General features: G+C 43.0%; 1 long non-coding RNA gene and 1 pseudogene across 1 annotated transcript; one reads left to right on the plus strand and one right to left on the minus strand.

The window, feature by feature from the left end:
* Positions 1 to 6633: 6633 nt before the first annotated feature.
* On the minus strand, positions 6634 to 10437 carry LOC123132242 (uncharacterized). The gene is made up of 3 exons (XR_006464595.1): positions 8350 to 10437; positions 7770 to 7868; positions 6634 to 7701 (listed from the first exon to the last, which is right to left on the minus strand). It is a non-coding gene; the product is annotated as an uncharacterized lncRNA (long non-coding RNA).
* On the plus strand, positions 7259 to 13997 carry LOC123132241 (ABC transporter B family member 11-like; annotated as a pseudogene).
* Positions 13998 to 16342: the final 2345 nt, after the last annotated feature.

Genomic DNA, 16342 nt, shown 5'->3' on the forward strand with positions numbered 1-16342 from the left:
GGCGGCGCCCGCCCGACCCAGATCTGGGCCCTTCGGGCCCCATCTGGGCCTGGACGGGCCGACGCCTGGCGTGGCGTTGGCGTGGCCATCAGGAAGCGGTGGCGAGCGGCGATGATCGGCGGGGGCTGGTGGCGTCGACGCCAGCCTGCTGCAGCATGGCCGACGGGGCTTAGCGGGCCCATTTCGGGCCTGGCCGGGCCAGGGGTGGCCTGGTATGCCCCGCTGCCGTGTCCGGACGGCTACCGCAACGGTGCCGGAGGCGCGAGCCTCCCGCACGACGGTGGTGGAGGTGGTTCCCTCCCGCTCGGCCTCGGTGCTGCTGCTCCCGTCGCTTGGATCTTCTCTCCGGTCTTCTTGGCCTCGTGGTGGTGCTCGCAGCGAGACGACGTTGGTGGCGGCGCAACCGTGATGGCGCATGGTTGGGCGGTGATTTGGCTGGTCGGCTCCGATTGGCCGGTGGGGTTTGGCGTGCGGGAGAAATCCTTGCCGGTTCGCTTGGCTCCGATGCGGTGACACCGGCAGGTGCCACTATCCCTTCTTGGACAGCACGAGTATGTGTAGATTGGGTTCGTTTTCCCATATGCTTTGCTCCGGATCCGACGCATAAATTTCGTCAGTGCCTCCCCTGTTGTTCTCCGGGTACACATCATCTCTGTTTATTGCAGAGACGTGTATCAGGAGAACATCGGGGAGGTGCTGCCGAAATTTTGCATCGGATCCGAAGCATAGCATGGGAAAATGAATCCAATCTACACATACACGGGTGGGATTAGGACCTATCATTACCTATTAGAGTGTAGGTTGCATGGACATAATAAAATTGACAAAGTAGATCAACTGATGAATATATACATGGTGAATTACATATATAATTGTTGTGTGTCCAGTAGCTCTGAAAGTCAAGATGAGTGACCGTGCGTGGATGTATACCGGTCACACTGGTCAGAACAAATGGAGCGCTGAATGGTTCACAAAAACCAAGGGGTTTGTGCAAGCCGCATTTGCAAATGGCCAGAAGAAAACCTGGTGCCCCTGTTTTCGGTGCGGCAATTGGGAAAAGAAGACAGAGGCTGAAATGGGCAAACACCTGCACAAGAGTGGTTTTACGCCCGGTTATACGGTGTGGACATTTCATGGTGAGTCTGCCCAACGTGACCGAGCTGAGGTGGATCGTCGTCGCACCGACGAGCATGGTACCGGGATGGAAAACATGGTGCAAGACTATGATGATGCTCGGGATCCGGACGAGGAGATGGAGAAATCTGCAAAGGCCTTCAATAAAATGTTGGAGTCTTCAAAACATCCGCTCCACGAGCACACTGAGCTTTGTCAGTTGGATGCCATCTCACAAGTAATGGCTCTGAAGGCTCAGTTCAACTTGGGCAGAGAATGCTATGACGCAATTATGACAGTATTTGGACGCTTTCTACCCAAAGGCCATGTAATGCCTACAAACCTGTACCAATCGGACAAAATCCTCCGTGCACTGAAGATGCCCTATGAGAAGATACATGCCTGTGAGAAAGGATGTGCCTTATTTAGGCTTGACTATGTGGACTTGAACTATTGTCCCATTTGCAAGTCTTCTAGGTATATTGTGGTAGACAACGGTATGGGTGAGAAGACACAGACCAAAATCCCCGTTAGTGTTCTTCGGTATATGCCAATCGTACCAAGACTTCAATGTATTTTCATAGTCGAAGAGACGGAGGAGACTAGAAGTCCGGTCAGACCGCTCCGCCGATGCCAATGATTGCTCCTGGGAGCACAGTGAGTTTAATTTGAATGAACATTACTTGCTAGTCTTAACATTTGAGTGTCATAATGCTAACAAGACATTGGAAATGATCTTTGGTGCAGCTTAACTCCAGAAACGCATCACACGATCCTTCTCCAACTACCGGCGCGAGCCAGCCCGCTCCTACACCTCCGTGATCACGGTAAGTTTCTCTAGTGTTTTGCTTAACAAATGCATAAAGACCTAGACTTGGCTTTATTTCCTCCAATATGCTTACCATAATGACCTAGAGTTAGCTTCTTTTCCTCTAAAATGACTTAATAAGCTTACTGACCTCATAAACCATCCATTTTACCTAAGTTAGCTCTAAAACGATATGTACTTAGCTTACTTATGTCAAAAATTGCATAATTAACTTAGTTAGCTCATAAACGATCCATTTTACCTAAGTTAGCTCTAAAATGACTCATTTTACCTTAGTTAGCTTATAAGTGATCCAATTTATCCAAGTTAGCTCTAAAATGACCCATTTTACGTAGATTAGCTCCTAAATGATCCATTTTACCTACGTTAGCTTTAAAATGACCCATTTCACCTAGGTTAGCTCCAAAATGACCCATTTCACCTAGGTTAGCTCCAAAATGACCCATCTTACCTAGGTTAGCTTATAAATGATCCAGTTTATCCAAGTTAGCTCTAAAATGACCCAATTTACCTAGAGTAGCTCCTAAACGATCAATTTCACCTAAGTTAGCTAAAAACGATCCATTTCACCTAAATTAGCTCTTAAATGATCCATTTCACCTAAGTTAGCTCAAAAACGATCAATTTCACCTTAGTTAGCTAAAAAAACGTGGCATTTCACCTTAGTTAGCTCATAAACGACCCATTTCAACTAAGTTAGCTCATAAATGATCCATTTCATCTAAGTTAGCTAAAAACGATCCATTTCACCTTAGTTAGCTCAAAAATGATCCATTTCACCTTAGTTAGCTCATAAACGACCCATTTCAACTAAGTTAGCTCATAAATGATCCATTTCACCTAAATTAGCTCATAAATGATCCATTTTACCTAAGTTAGCTCAAAAACGATCCATTTCACCTTAGTTAGCTCAAAAACGATTCATTTCATCTTAGTTAGCTCAAAAATGATCCATTTCACCTTAGTTAGCTCAAAAACGATGTCCTTCACCTTAGTTAGCTCATAAACGACCCATTTCAACTAAGTTAGCTCATAAATGATCCATTTCAACTAAGTTAGCTCATAAACAACCCATTTCAACTTAGTTAGCTCATATATGATTCATTTCACCTAAGTTAGCTCATAAATGACATATACTTCTTGTTCTAGTCTTCTTCTTGTTCTATTCACCTATTTCTAACTTTCTTATTTACCATTTTGCAGATTTCACTCACTTCATGGAAGTTAGCTTCCTATGATGGAGTGCTTGCTTTTTCTTTGCTAAAACTTTGCATTGTATCTAGCTTGCTATGATAGAACTTGCTATGTTGATGAAACTTTGCTATGTAATATGTATATGGAACAATGTGTATGGATGGAACTTGATGGAACTTGTTGTGTTGATGAAACTTTGCTATGTAATATGTATATGGAATTATGTGCTGGATATGTGATATGTTTGTTGTTAAATATATCTATATATATCATATATATTTGCTGTGAAAATTGTTGGATTAAAAAAACAGAAAAAGAGACAATATGCAGGCTCTTTGCCGTCTGTCACTGACGGCAAAGGGCTCTTTGCCATCAGCAGCCGACGGCAAAGAGGCCACGTAGCAGGCAACTGTGCTTCCTGGGAGGCTGACCAATTTGGCCAGTTTGCCTACAGTGACTGACAGCAAAGGCTTTGCCGTTGGCGGCGGACGGCAAAGAGTAAAAACTTTGCCTACAGTGGCGGACGGCAAAGGCCTGCCGTGTAGTGACGTCGGCTGACATCATTCGGCGGGCGACAAAGGCCTTCCGAAGTTTGCCGTCAACGGCGGATGGCCAAGGCCTGCCATTAACCACCTAACGGAGTAACATCGCATTTATTGCCGTCTGCACTCTTTGCCGTCCGCTGCTGATGGCAAAGACCCCTTTGCCGTCAGCCGCCCGAAGCAGACGACAAAGTAGCTCTTTGCCGAACCTTACTTTGCCGTCCCCTTTTGCCGTCCACGGCAGACGGCAAAGACCTTTGCCGTCAGCCATCCATGCCTTTGCCGTCTGCCGTGGCAGATGGCAAAGTAGCTGATTCCTGTAGTGAGTAATCTTTTCACATGATATTTCATATTCTGTGTATCCGTGGCAATGCACGGGCATTCAACTAGTATTTTCTAAATTACAGTTCATAAATATTATTTTGGTTACACAAACGTTCGAATAATTACATGCACAATTTTATGTTTAATAAGTATATTGTTTAAGAATGTTTTAATAATATCAAAATATTCATAAATATGCAAAAAAAATCACTACCGACTATATTTGAATTATATAAAATTACAAATATATGACACAATGAAAGTTATACACATGTGAATATTAATAAAAATTATATTAATAATTTTGTGTAATTTAAGCATAAGCCAAGAGTGTATACTAATTCTTTTGAAAATTTACTAAACAAATAACTATTTTTATAATTGTTTTTGCATTTACTAAATAATTTAAATTTTTTATTTGCTAAAATCATTAACTTTAATTCACATGTAGATAACCGAATCTTTTTCAAAATTACATGATTTTTTAATATTTAATTTTATTTGTAAGTATAATATTTGAAATGTGTTTTATTATTGTGATTATAATTTAGAAACTTCTTACAAATTTCTAAAAAAAAACTAACATGCGTAAAATGGGCTGCACTGACTGTTGCCCATTAAAACCCACGAACGTGTTTTTACCTAACAGTAGGGACTGTTATCCCTAGCATCCTCTACAAAACGAATGGCCTATTGGCTTGCATTATGTGCTCGCTAGCGCGTGCTCGCCTGTTCGACTCCCAGCGCCCACCATTTCTTAATGGCACAATTTTCCCATTGTATTGTAGGTAGGACCCATGGGCCATAGAGAGATTTTCCCATTGTATTGTAGGTGGGACCCATGGGTCATAGAGAGATATGATATGCATCATGCTGGCGTGCTAACCAAAGTGCCACGTCATCATATTTTATGTCTACTAATGGGATTAGCACTGTATTCGCACACTCGTGCCAAGTTTTATGATCAGTTTGGTGTATTTTTCAAGTTCAGATACTAAAGTGAACATCGTTGACAAGTTTAAGCACCACATGTGTATTTACCTCATTGAAAAATTGGGGTAGATGGAGGTGATGGTGTTGATGTATATGGTGATGGTGATGATCATCACAATGATGAATAGAGTGTTGGTAATGATGACCATCTTATTCAGCGAGTCCCACGTCATGCTGGCGTGCTAACCAAAGTGCCACGTCATCGTATTTTATGTCTACTAGTGGGATTAGCACTGTATTCGCACACTCGTGCCAAGTTTTATGATCAGTTTGGTGTATTTTTCAAGTTTAGATACTAAAGTGAACATCGTTGACAAGTTTAAGCACCACATGTGTATTTACCTCATTGAAAAATTGGGGTAGATGGAGGTGATGGCGTTGATGTATATGGTGATGGTGATGATCATCACAATGATGAATAGTGTTGGTAATGATGATGGCTTCGAATTCCCCTACTCAGAGGGATGGAATTCGTTTGCGGAAGGTGAAAAGTGCTCCCCTCGTATGTAATTAGGGGTTTCGGGGTAATATAGAACCAGGGGTCCCGGGAGGTAGCCGAGAGGTGCCCTATGGGCCCCACACACACCCTATTGGCATGGCCCAAGGGCTGGCCATGTGGTGGGGCCGCATGGGCCCCATAGGGATCTCCCCAAGTGGGCTCAGCCCCTGGCTCTCTTCCCGCATGAAAACTTCTCTAGTATTTTTTTGTCTAAAAAAAACTTCTCTAGTATTTTTTTGGTCTTCAAAATAAATAAATTCTTCATTGTTCCTGTTTTGGTGCTTTTCTATAGCTTTTCCGACATCTCCCCTCCTCCGGTACAATATGCAATATAAGAGGAAAAAAGGTATATGATTGGTGTGATAATGCAGAAATCATCAATAAAAATGAGCAAATTATACTAAAGAAATATGATGCAAAATGGATGTACCAGGCCCCATTGCTTGTCCTTGGATTCGAAGGCCGTCGTGGACATGGAGGATTAGAAGAGAAATAGAGAGAAGGAGCTCGCTGATCGGGTTCGACCTCATCATCAGAGGCCTTCAACGTTGTGCAATTAATGGCGTCCGCAACCTGGTTGATTGCAGACTTTAGCCAACCTTTCCTTCAAATCGGGTTGACCTCGTTCTCCGGCATGCTTGGCTGCAAGAGGCGAAGCTATAGAGGCGCCATCATCCCAAGTGACATATTCCCTAGTGACGGTGAAGTTGCAGCTGAGCGGAAGTGGATGAAAAGATTGAACCATGAAATGATCCAAGAGTCCAACACATATACTATCCATGCATGACAACACAAAAAAATTACTTAAATGTTAAAAAAAATGATGTTAGCCTTTTGAGCATGAGCATGGCAAAGCAAATGTTTTCATAGGGCAGTTTATATCGAGGGTGACAATTTCAGTTAGCAAGCACAGCAAAACCTGACAAAAAACTGAACATGGCGGATTTTCCACTCTTGCTAAAAGAAATTGCTATCCTCAAGATAACATAATTTGCCATAAAAAATATTCGTTCCGACATAATAAAAAAAATCTGACATTCATTGGTTATCAAAATCCAAAAATTAATGGAAAAACATAACTGACATGCATGACTTGTTGATGTGGCATGATTGCATGGATAGATTAGTGAAAAAGAAAATTATGGCTAACATGCATGATTTGTTGATGTGACATTGCTACATGGATAGAAAAAAAATAGATAGTAGGTTTAGGAATAGAGGATTCCATGTTTATATCCACATTCCGTGGCCGTACCAGCTTACGATATGTCCACACCTTTTTTTCCTTTCTAGAAACAAGCATTTGGTCAACTTAAAAAAATAAACAAGTGGCGGTGACCACTGACCACCGCACCGGAGACCATCTTAGCTCACCTCAGGTTACAATACTGGTCAGTCCATTTGACCAACTAGTGACTACGCTGAGTCGCTGGCGCAGCGAACAAAAGTAGGCTGTGAATCTTGAATTGCGGCAGCAAATCACCACATGCCAACGATAAATCTCGTGCAAATCCACACAAAAAAAAGTTGATAAATCCGTGGGCAAAAAAGTACTTTTCCATTGCAAACTTTCCCGGTCCCTTCCTCTGCTTCGGAGCACCCAATCAGCCCAAGAACAGTCAAAACACCCCGTCTTGGGCTCTGGGCGACCGGCGAAATGCGTATATACAGTGCTCCTCCAGCCCCGGGGACAGGGAACCACACGGCACAGTGCAGGCTGGGTTCGTCGAGCACACCAGCAACGCAACCAGTAGCTGCCAGGAAATGAACGCGACAGCAGAAGCTCGTAGTGGAGAAGGAGCACGCCACGGCGGCGAGCAAGAAAAAGATGACCAGACGGAGAAGAAGGTGTCGTTGCTCGGCATGTTCAGGTACGCCGACAGTCTCGACGTGCTGCTCATGGTGGTCGGCTCGCTGGGGGCGGTGGGCAACGGCGTGGCGGGGTCCCTCATGCTGGTCGTCTTTGGAGACGCCATCAACTCCTTCGGCGAGAGCACCACCAGCACCGTCCTCCCCGCTGTCACCAAGGTGCGCCCCAGCTTACGGTGATCAGATCGCTTAACCTGAAGATTGGCTAGACGAGTTAACCGAGAATGTTCTTTTGATCTCCAGGTTGTTCTCAACTTCGTATATCTGGGCATTGGGATAGCAGTTGCTTCCTTTCTTCGTAAGTGCAGCTCCCATTCTATTCTTGGAATACATGTTTCCTGTCATTGAAAATTTAGATGTCAAGCAATAGTACACAGGAAAAGATAGTAATACATTCAGTACATACCACTCTCAATTAGACTTAACCACAGAGGATTGTTTTTCTTTTTCCTTTTCGAAGAGGAAGTTTAACCCTCGGTCTCTGCATCATCGCTAACAACTATACCTAAATGCAGAGAATAATTAACAAGGTTATATAATATCAGATGGAAACCAGCTTCTCCGCGAAAACTCAAAACTCCATCAGAAGAGTACTCTATAAACTTGTAAATTTTCACATCAAACTCAACTGCAGTTCAAAGATACAAAATTCACAAGCAGTGAGCAATGAAACGAAACAGTGATGTGCACCACATTTGCGGTCAGACGTTTAGTCAGATATTGGGTGAGCTTTGTTGTTTCCACCTCCTTCTCGGTGTCATCTTTTTAAGACAAAATGATACACACTTTGGTGCATGATCAAGAAAAAAAAACAGTGTAGGAGACACAAATTTGTTCTTGCTTGGGTGAGGAATGCAATCGTCAATTCGTTATCAATTATCATGTATCCATTCCATGAGAAGTACCAACTGCATTCCTAAAAACTGAATATGTCTGGTTAAATTTATGCTAATGGCAAAGAAGTTACCCCACTATAAAAGGCTCACCCTTCATTATCTTCCAGAGATGTCATGCTGGACAACGTCAGGAGAAAGGCAGTCAGCCCGCATCCGTTCTTTGTACCTGAAATCAGTTCTGAGGCAAGATATTGCATTCTTCGACACAGAAATGACAACTGGTGAAGCAGTTTCTAGAATGTCTAGCGATACGGTCATAATTCAAGATGCTCTTGGTGAGAAGGTAATACTTCCTCTGTAGTACTCCCCCCGTCCTAAAATTCTTGTCTTAGATTTGTCTAAATACGGATGTATCAAGTCACATTTTAGTATTAGGTACATCCGTATCTAGATAAATCTAAGACAATAATTTTGGGACGGAGGGAGTACTAAATAAGGAAACATAGTATTTTTCATCACACTGCAAGTGTGCGCAGATCTGCAGGTGCAAGTCAATGACAAGCATCAATATTTCTATTGCTACTGCATAAGCTTTTGTGTTACTCACCTAAGTGTATTTCATACTTCATACATTCTATGCAGCCCATCCAGTGCTACAAGTGCTGACATTCCTGCATTCTGATTTACAGGGAGGGAAGCTTGTACAAGCCATATCTGCCTTCTTTGGGGGTTTTATCATAGCATTCACAAAAGGCTGGCTCCTGACTCTTGTCATGCTAACGTCACTACCATTAGTTGCTCTCGCTGGTGCAGTGTCTACACAGCTGCTAACCCGGGTTTCTAGCAAGCGACTAACATCGTATAGTGATGCTGCAGACACAGTTGAACAGACAATTGGATCTATACGAACAGTGAGTTCAAATTATATTAGTCATTCGAAATTATATCAATTATCTCAACTAATACAAATGATAGCAAACATTAATTTAGCAACCCTCGTGTAATCAGGTTATATCCTTCAATGGAGAGAAGAAAGCTATAGAAATGTATAATAAATTCATAAAGAAAGCCTACAAGACTGCTGTTGAGGAAGGCCTTGTCAATGGTTTTGGCATGGGCTCCTGTCTTCTGCATCATATTTAGCAGCTATGGTCTAGGGTTCTGGTATGGTGGAAAGCTAATCATTGACAAAGGATACACTGGAGGGAAGATCATCACTGTTTTGTTTGCCGTAATGTCTGGCGCAACGTGAGTTTCTGAAACCTCAACATTGCAAATACCCTGAAATCTTAATATTTGCCGTATATAATCCTCAATTTATCGAAGGACGTCTTGAATGAATGGAAATATAAAACATTACATAATAAAATTTAAAATTCTAAATAACCTTTTTCTTATGCATGACTTGCGAATACATATATTAGGAACTTTCCATGGAAGTTTGATGTTCCTTTCAAGGTGTGTTCAGAGATTACCTTTAGAGAGTTAACATTTGCTTAACAATTCATGTTTAGTGGTAAATAATGTCAATTGGTATGAGCTCAAGGCTAATAATTTTGTTATAAATACAAATGGCCCACGAGATTCAAGGTGCCTCCTTCCCTTTGAGGGAAAAAGAAATCAAACAATAATCCTAAAAAGTATCTACCATAAATTCAAAAGAAAAATAGAATGGGGTACATTTCTACTTTTTGGGATCAGATTATATATAAAAAAATTCTCTAAAAAAATCAACCCAATCGACCACACGAAGCACAATTTTGAACCAGATGTAAATTGCAACTATTGCACCCTCACAGCAGGGTGCCATGAATCCTGCGGAAGTTATAACGGCAATCGCTAGATATTGTCGAAGCTACTTGAAATAGCAACCATTATGTTTGAAGTATTAAATTAACATTTTGTCAAACAATAAATATGACAAGCTTATATATTGAATATAACACTATCAGTAGATGGATTATTAGTTGATTCACATTTTCAGTAGATGGATATAATTCATCGAATAACCAGCTTGCAACCCTCTGCAGTACGCTAATTATTCTATTTACATTGCTCTATCTTCTTATGTTACCTCAGCAGAGCATACCTATATGAAGTACTAGTAGTTCCTAAACTGTACTTCATGACAAGAAATAGAAAAGGTGACCATTAAACATGTTATGTTAATGTCGTAAACCTGGCGCTTAAATTTTTGTAACAGTTCATTAGGTAATGCAACACCATCAATTTCTGCAATTGCGGAAGGTCAATCTGCAGCATACAGACTGTTCGAAACAATAGAGAGGAAACCTGAAATAGATTCAGATGATATGAGTGGCATGGTCTTGGAAAATATCAAGGGTGATGTTGAGCTAAAGGATGTGTACTTTCGCTACCCTGCAAGACCTGGGCAGTTAATATTAGATGGATTATCATTACAAGTAGCCAGTGGAACAACAATGGCCATAGTTGGAGAGAGTGGAAGTGGCAAGTCAACTGTTATCAGCCTTGTTGAAAGATTCTATGATCCACAGGCTGGCGAAGTTTTGATAGATGGAGTCAACATCAAGAATCTGAGTCTTGATTGGATAAGAGGGAAGATCGGCCTTGTTAGCCAAGAACCATTGTTGTTTATGACCTCCATTAAAGATAACATAATCTATGGTAAAGAAAATGCAACACTTGAAGAGATCAAGAGATCAGCCGAGCTTGCAAATGCAGCAAATTTCATCGATAAGTTACCAAATGTATGTAAATAAAGAGTGAATGCTTCAAATGACTTATTGGAATTTAAGCTAACAACATTTTAATTTCATATCAGGGCTACGATACATTGGTTGGCCAACGTGGCACTCTACTTTCTGGAGGACAAAAGCAAAGAATTGCAATTGCGAGAGCCATCCTTAAAGATCCAAAAATCCTTTTGCTAGATGAAGCAACAAGTGCATTGGATGTGGAATCTGAGAGGATAGTTCAGGAGGCAATCAATAGGATATTGGTAGAAAGAACCACACTTGTCGTTGCTCATCGTTTGAGCACTGTAAGGAATGTTGACTGCATCACGGTCGTTCATCAAGGGAAAATAGTCGAACAAGGTTAGAATCTCTTGAATATGCATTAATTTTCCCATTCTATGATATGTTTATTGTCAACCTATGATGATTCATTCACCACACAAAAATATCCTATATGTGCAGGTCCTCATCATGCATTGGTAAATGATCCCAATGGAGCTTACTCCCAGCTTATTAGGCTACAAGAAACTCGTGGTGATGAAAGACGTAAAATAAAGGATTCGGAAGTGCCCAATTCCTTATCAAAAAGCACTAGTTTGTCAGTTAGACGGTCAATGACTAATGTTTCTTTTGGCAATAGCAACAAACACTCCTTCAAGAACACATTAGGACTATCAGTTGAGTTGCATGAGGATGCAATCACAGGTGAACAGAACAATGAGGACCTTCCCGATGGGAAGACCCTTCAGAAAGAAGCAGTTGGACGCCTTTTTATCTTAACAAGCCGGAGGTACCATTTCTTCTGCTCGGCGCTATAGCGGCATCAGTGCATGGAGTCATTTTGCCATTGTACGGCCTACTAATGTCTGGCGGCATAAAATCATTCTACGAGCCACCAGATAAGCTGCGAAAAGATTCTAGCTTTTGGGCATTGATATTTGTAGTTCTGGGGGTTGCATCTTTCATTGCAATCACAGCAGAATATCTTTTGTTTGGAATTGCTGGTGGCAAGCTTATAGAGCGTGTTCGTACTCTATCATTCCAAAATATTGTGCATCAGGAAGTTGCTTGGTTTGATAATCCCTCAAATTCCAGGTACCATATTCAAATGATCTCAGTTATTTTATCTTCTTGTGCATAGATATACAGAGATACTAAGATTTTGCTTTATCACTTACAGTGGTGCACTTGTGCACTTGGTACACGACTCTCAGTTGACGCATTAAATGTTCGGCGCTTAGTAGGAGATAACCTGGGCCTTATAGTGCAGTCTACAGCTTCATTAATCGCTGGCTTTGTCATAGCGTTTACGGCGGACTGGAGGCTTGCACTGATTATCACTTGTGTCATTCCTTTATTGATTGCACAGGGCTATGCTCAAGCGAAGTTCTTGAAGGGGTTTGGTGAAGAAGCTAAGGTGACACACAACAACTCTAAAATTTATTTCATGTTTGTTTCAGGGTGACAATCCTAACACCCTAGAATCAATTATCACAATAATGTGATCATGATATTATTGTGCAGGAGATGTATGAAGATGCAAGTCAAGTTGCAACTGACGCTGTTGGTAGTATCAGAACGATAGCATCTTTCTGTGCAGAGAAAAGAGTGGTTACAACATATAATAAGAAATGTGAAGCTTTAAGGAAACAGGGAATTCAAAGTGGAATCGTTGGAGGGCTTGGTTTTGGTTTCTCATTCTTGGTGTTGTATTTTACGTTTGCTCTATGCTTCTATGTTGGTGCGCAGTTTGTACGTCAGGGAAAAACTACTTTTGCAGATGTTTTCAGAGTAAGAATTGCTAAATCATTTCAAGTAACTATTTGTATATGAGAATTAACTTTTAATAATCGTTCACAAATTTATTGATTTTTTTCAGGTTATCCTTGCCTTGTTTTTTGCAACTTTTGGGGTTTCGAACGCAAGTGCATTGGCATCTAATGCGACAAAAGCAAAAGTTTCAGCCATTTCTGTTTTCAGTATTCTAGATCGGAAGTCAAAAAACGATACAAGTAGCGATGAGGGCATGATGCTGGAAAATGTCACCGGCGACATTGAATTCAGTAATGTCAGTTTCAAGTACCCATCACGCCCTGACGTCCAAATATTCAGTGACTTTACTTTGCACATTCCTTCCAGAAAGGTATGATTTGCAATCTTTTGTAGTCTTGTTTAATTGTCGCGCCCAATTGTTTTCATTCGGATAACTAACTTTATGTGCCACCTCTTAGCATAAAACCAAGAATAATACTTAAAATAGGTGATGCATGATCTAGTTACAGTGTTATCATATATAAGAAGCTTTCAGCTGATTAATTTCACATATGATGATTGACAACCACAAAAAAATGCTATGTTGAAACCTTTTCCTTCCCTTTTCAGACCATAGCACTAGTTGGAGAGAGTGGTAGTGGAAAGTCCACAATAATTTCTTTACTGGAGCGTTTCTATGATCCTGATTCTGGTAGTATCTCAGTAGATGGAGTCGAAATTAAGAGCTTGAGAATTAGCTGGTTAAGGGACCAGATGGGGCTGGTAGGCCAGGAGCCAGTGCTTTTCAACGACACAATCCGTGCAAACATAACAAATGGGAAACACGGGGAGGTGACAGAGGAAGAGGTTACAGGTGTGGCCAAGGCAGCAAATGCTCATGAGTTTATATCAAGCTTGCCACAGGGATACGACACTCTGGTTGGCGAGAAAGGAGTGCAACTATCTGGTGGACAGAAGCAGCGGGTAGCCATCGTAAGGGCCATTATAAAGGACCCGAAGATACTACTGCTTGACGAGGCGACCAGCGCCCTCGACGCGGAATCGGAGCGCATCGTTCAAGATGCATTGGATCGAGTCATGGTGAGCAGGACCACCATAGTGGTGGCGCACCGCCTCTCCACAATCAAAGGGGCTGATGCAATTGCGGTCCTCAAGGAAGGCAAAATTGCAGAAAAGGGAAATCATGAGGCCCTGGTGCGGATCAAGGATGGAGTCTATGCTTCGCTAGTAGAACTTCGCTCAAATTCTAAGTAGAACTGTGTGTATTTGTCATTCATTATTTTCCTTTTGATTCTTACGACATCTGTTTGTTCCTAGTACAATTATTTTGCCAGGCAATACAGTGATTTGTGATTTGAGCAGTGGATACAAGAAGTTACCCGTATGCAAGCCGACATCAATAAATAATTGCTTTTAAATAGTACTACCAACTAAAAACTGCAGCAATGTTGGTAGTCTATAGAAGAAACGCCTAGAGACAGAGGGAAACAGGATATCGAGCTCTGCCCCTTAAAGAAAATCTAGATCTGAGCCTCTACAGCTCTATTTCACAAAAACTGCAGGTTCTACGCAAAGGATTCGCACGCAGCAGTAGGGATAGTCGTCTTGCGGCATACCAAATGACTACGAACACACAAGGTTACTTGGAAAGAGCGACATTGGCTAAACTGATAAACGCGCCTGCCTTTGGGATGCGCGCGTTCTGAAACGGGAAGACCCAGAATCCATGCAAATTTTGGAGCATCGAATACCTCTGGGCCGGCCGGCGACCGCGCTGCTGCCGTCGGCCGCGCCGCCATCTTCACCGTCGAGTTCCTTTTTTCCCGAGGGCATCTCTCTTTTCTGGTTTGTGCTGCTGGGGTGGGCTGGGCTAGGGCCGAAATGGACTTGCATAACTTAGGGCATCTCTCTGGTCCTAAACCGGTTAAAGGAGTAAAAATATTAGCCTGAAATCTAAAAAGCGGCCGGCCACTAAATAGACAGAACGAGCGGCCGAACGAGAGCCGCTCGATCTCGCCCCGATCGACGCCGCGCGGTGTCCAGGTGTCCCCTGGTCGGGAGGTGGGGCCGCGCCGCTCAGACCCGCGTGTGGACCAGTCGGCTGGTCCGATTTGCGCCGCGCCCGCGAGATAAATCGTCCGTGGGACCCACATGTCATCGAGGATTAGGCAGTTCTCCAGCGTTTTAGCCGTCGTGCGTAGTGGGCGGCGGTTTCGAATTTCGTGCCATTACCCCGTCCACCCCCACCTCTCGCCGCCCATTCCTCCACTTTCCCCTTTGCTTTCGCCGTTGGTTGGTGCTCGGAGGCGGTTCCAAATCCGCTGGGTTGTGGTCGACGGCAGGGCGCGCCGCGAGGGTCGTCGTCCGCGGCGGCTCTGGTACTGCTCCTACGCGCGCTCCTCGTCTTCGTCCCTGCTTGTTTCTCCACTCGCCCGTCCTCCTTTTTCCGATGAGGTCGCTCGTTTTCCGGTGAGGTCGCGGTCGTTGTCAGGGAGGTCGAGGTAGAGGTCGAGGTCGCGGTCGGGGTTAGGGAGGTCGAACTCATTTTCCGGCGAGGTTGAAGTCACCCCAGCGGACTACTTCGTTTGGGAAACCGCCGGATTGGCAGGGATGGGTTAGGGTTGTGCTCATCCTGTCGTTTTTGAGTTGCAGTAGGGGGTGAGCTCGTGCATATGGTTCAGGGAGGATGAGTGGTTCGCGGCGATAGTGCCTCTTCTGTGGATTGAAGCCTCGCGGTGGATCTGGTGTTTTTGATGAGTGTTTTCCCCCGCGGTGTGCAACTCTGTCGCCCCTTGCGTGCAAATTAGGAGCAGCAGTAGACAATTTTTGAGATAATATAGCCAATCTGCCAGCCTTCTGGTGGTTCTCGTGGGTCATGTGCAAATTAGTACCTGTGCAAATTAGGGACCATTACCTGTGCTAACCAACTAAGAGGGTGAAACTTGTATCACGGCCACTTTTTAGTTGGTAGACACTTGTGTTCCAGTTGCACAAAATTCTATCCAGTTGGCTTCATTCATATAGTAGTTGGCTGTCCCTATGTTCTGCAGTTGCACCAATTTTTTGCTAGTTGGGTTTCTACATACTGTTCAGTTGCACAAGTTGCCTGCTCAGTTGGCTACATCACTTTTACTAGTTGGCTGTCCATATGTTCTACACCTGCACATGATTCTTTAGTTATTCTGTAAGTTGTATTAGATGTGCGCAATGTTGTGTGCAATGCATTGGCTGATTTCGTAGTTGGTGTTCAGAGATTTAAGTGGTTAGTTGCACAAAATTCTCCTCAGTTGGCTACGTCCATATAATACTTGGCTGTCCATATGCTCTGTAGTTGCAGCAGTTGTTTTGGTCAGTTGGCTCACTATTTTTGTGTGCAATGCATTGGCTGATTTCGTAGTTGGCGTTCGGAGATTTAAGTGGTTAGTTGCAAAAAATTCTCCTCAGTTGGCTGCGTCCATATAGTACTTTGGCTGTCCATATGCTCTGCAGTTGCAGCAGTTGTTTTGGTCAGTTGGCTCACTGTTTTTGTACTAGGTGGTTGTCTATACTGTGTTCAGTTGCACAAGTTGCCTGCTCGGTTGGCTGCATCACTTTTACTAAGTTGGCTATTCATATGTTATACAGTTGTGCCAGTTGCTCTACTTAGTTGGTTT

Source organism: Triticum aestivum, chromosome 6A (genome assembly GCF_018294505.1).
Source record: "Triticum aestivum cultivar Chinese Spring chromosome 6A, IWGSC CS RefSeq v2.1, whole genome shotgun sequence".
In the NCBI taxonomy this organism is placed as follows: domain Eukaryota; kingdom Viridiplantae; phylum Streptophyta; class Magnoliopsida; order Poales; family Poaceae; genus Triticum; species Triticum aestivum.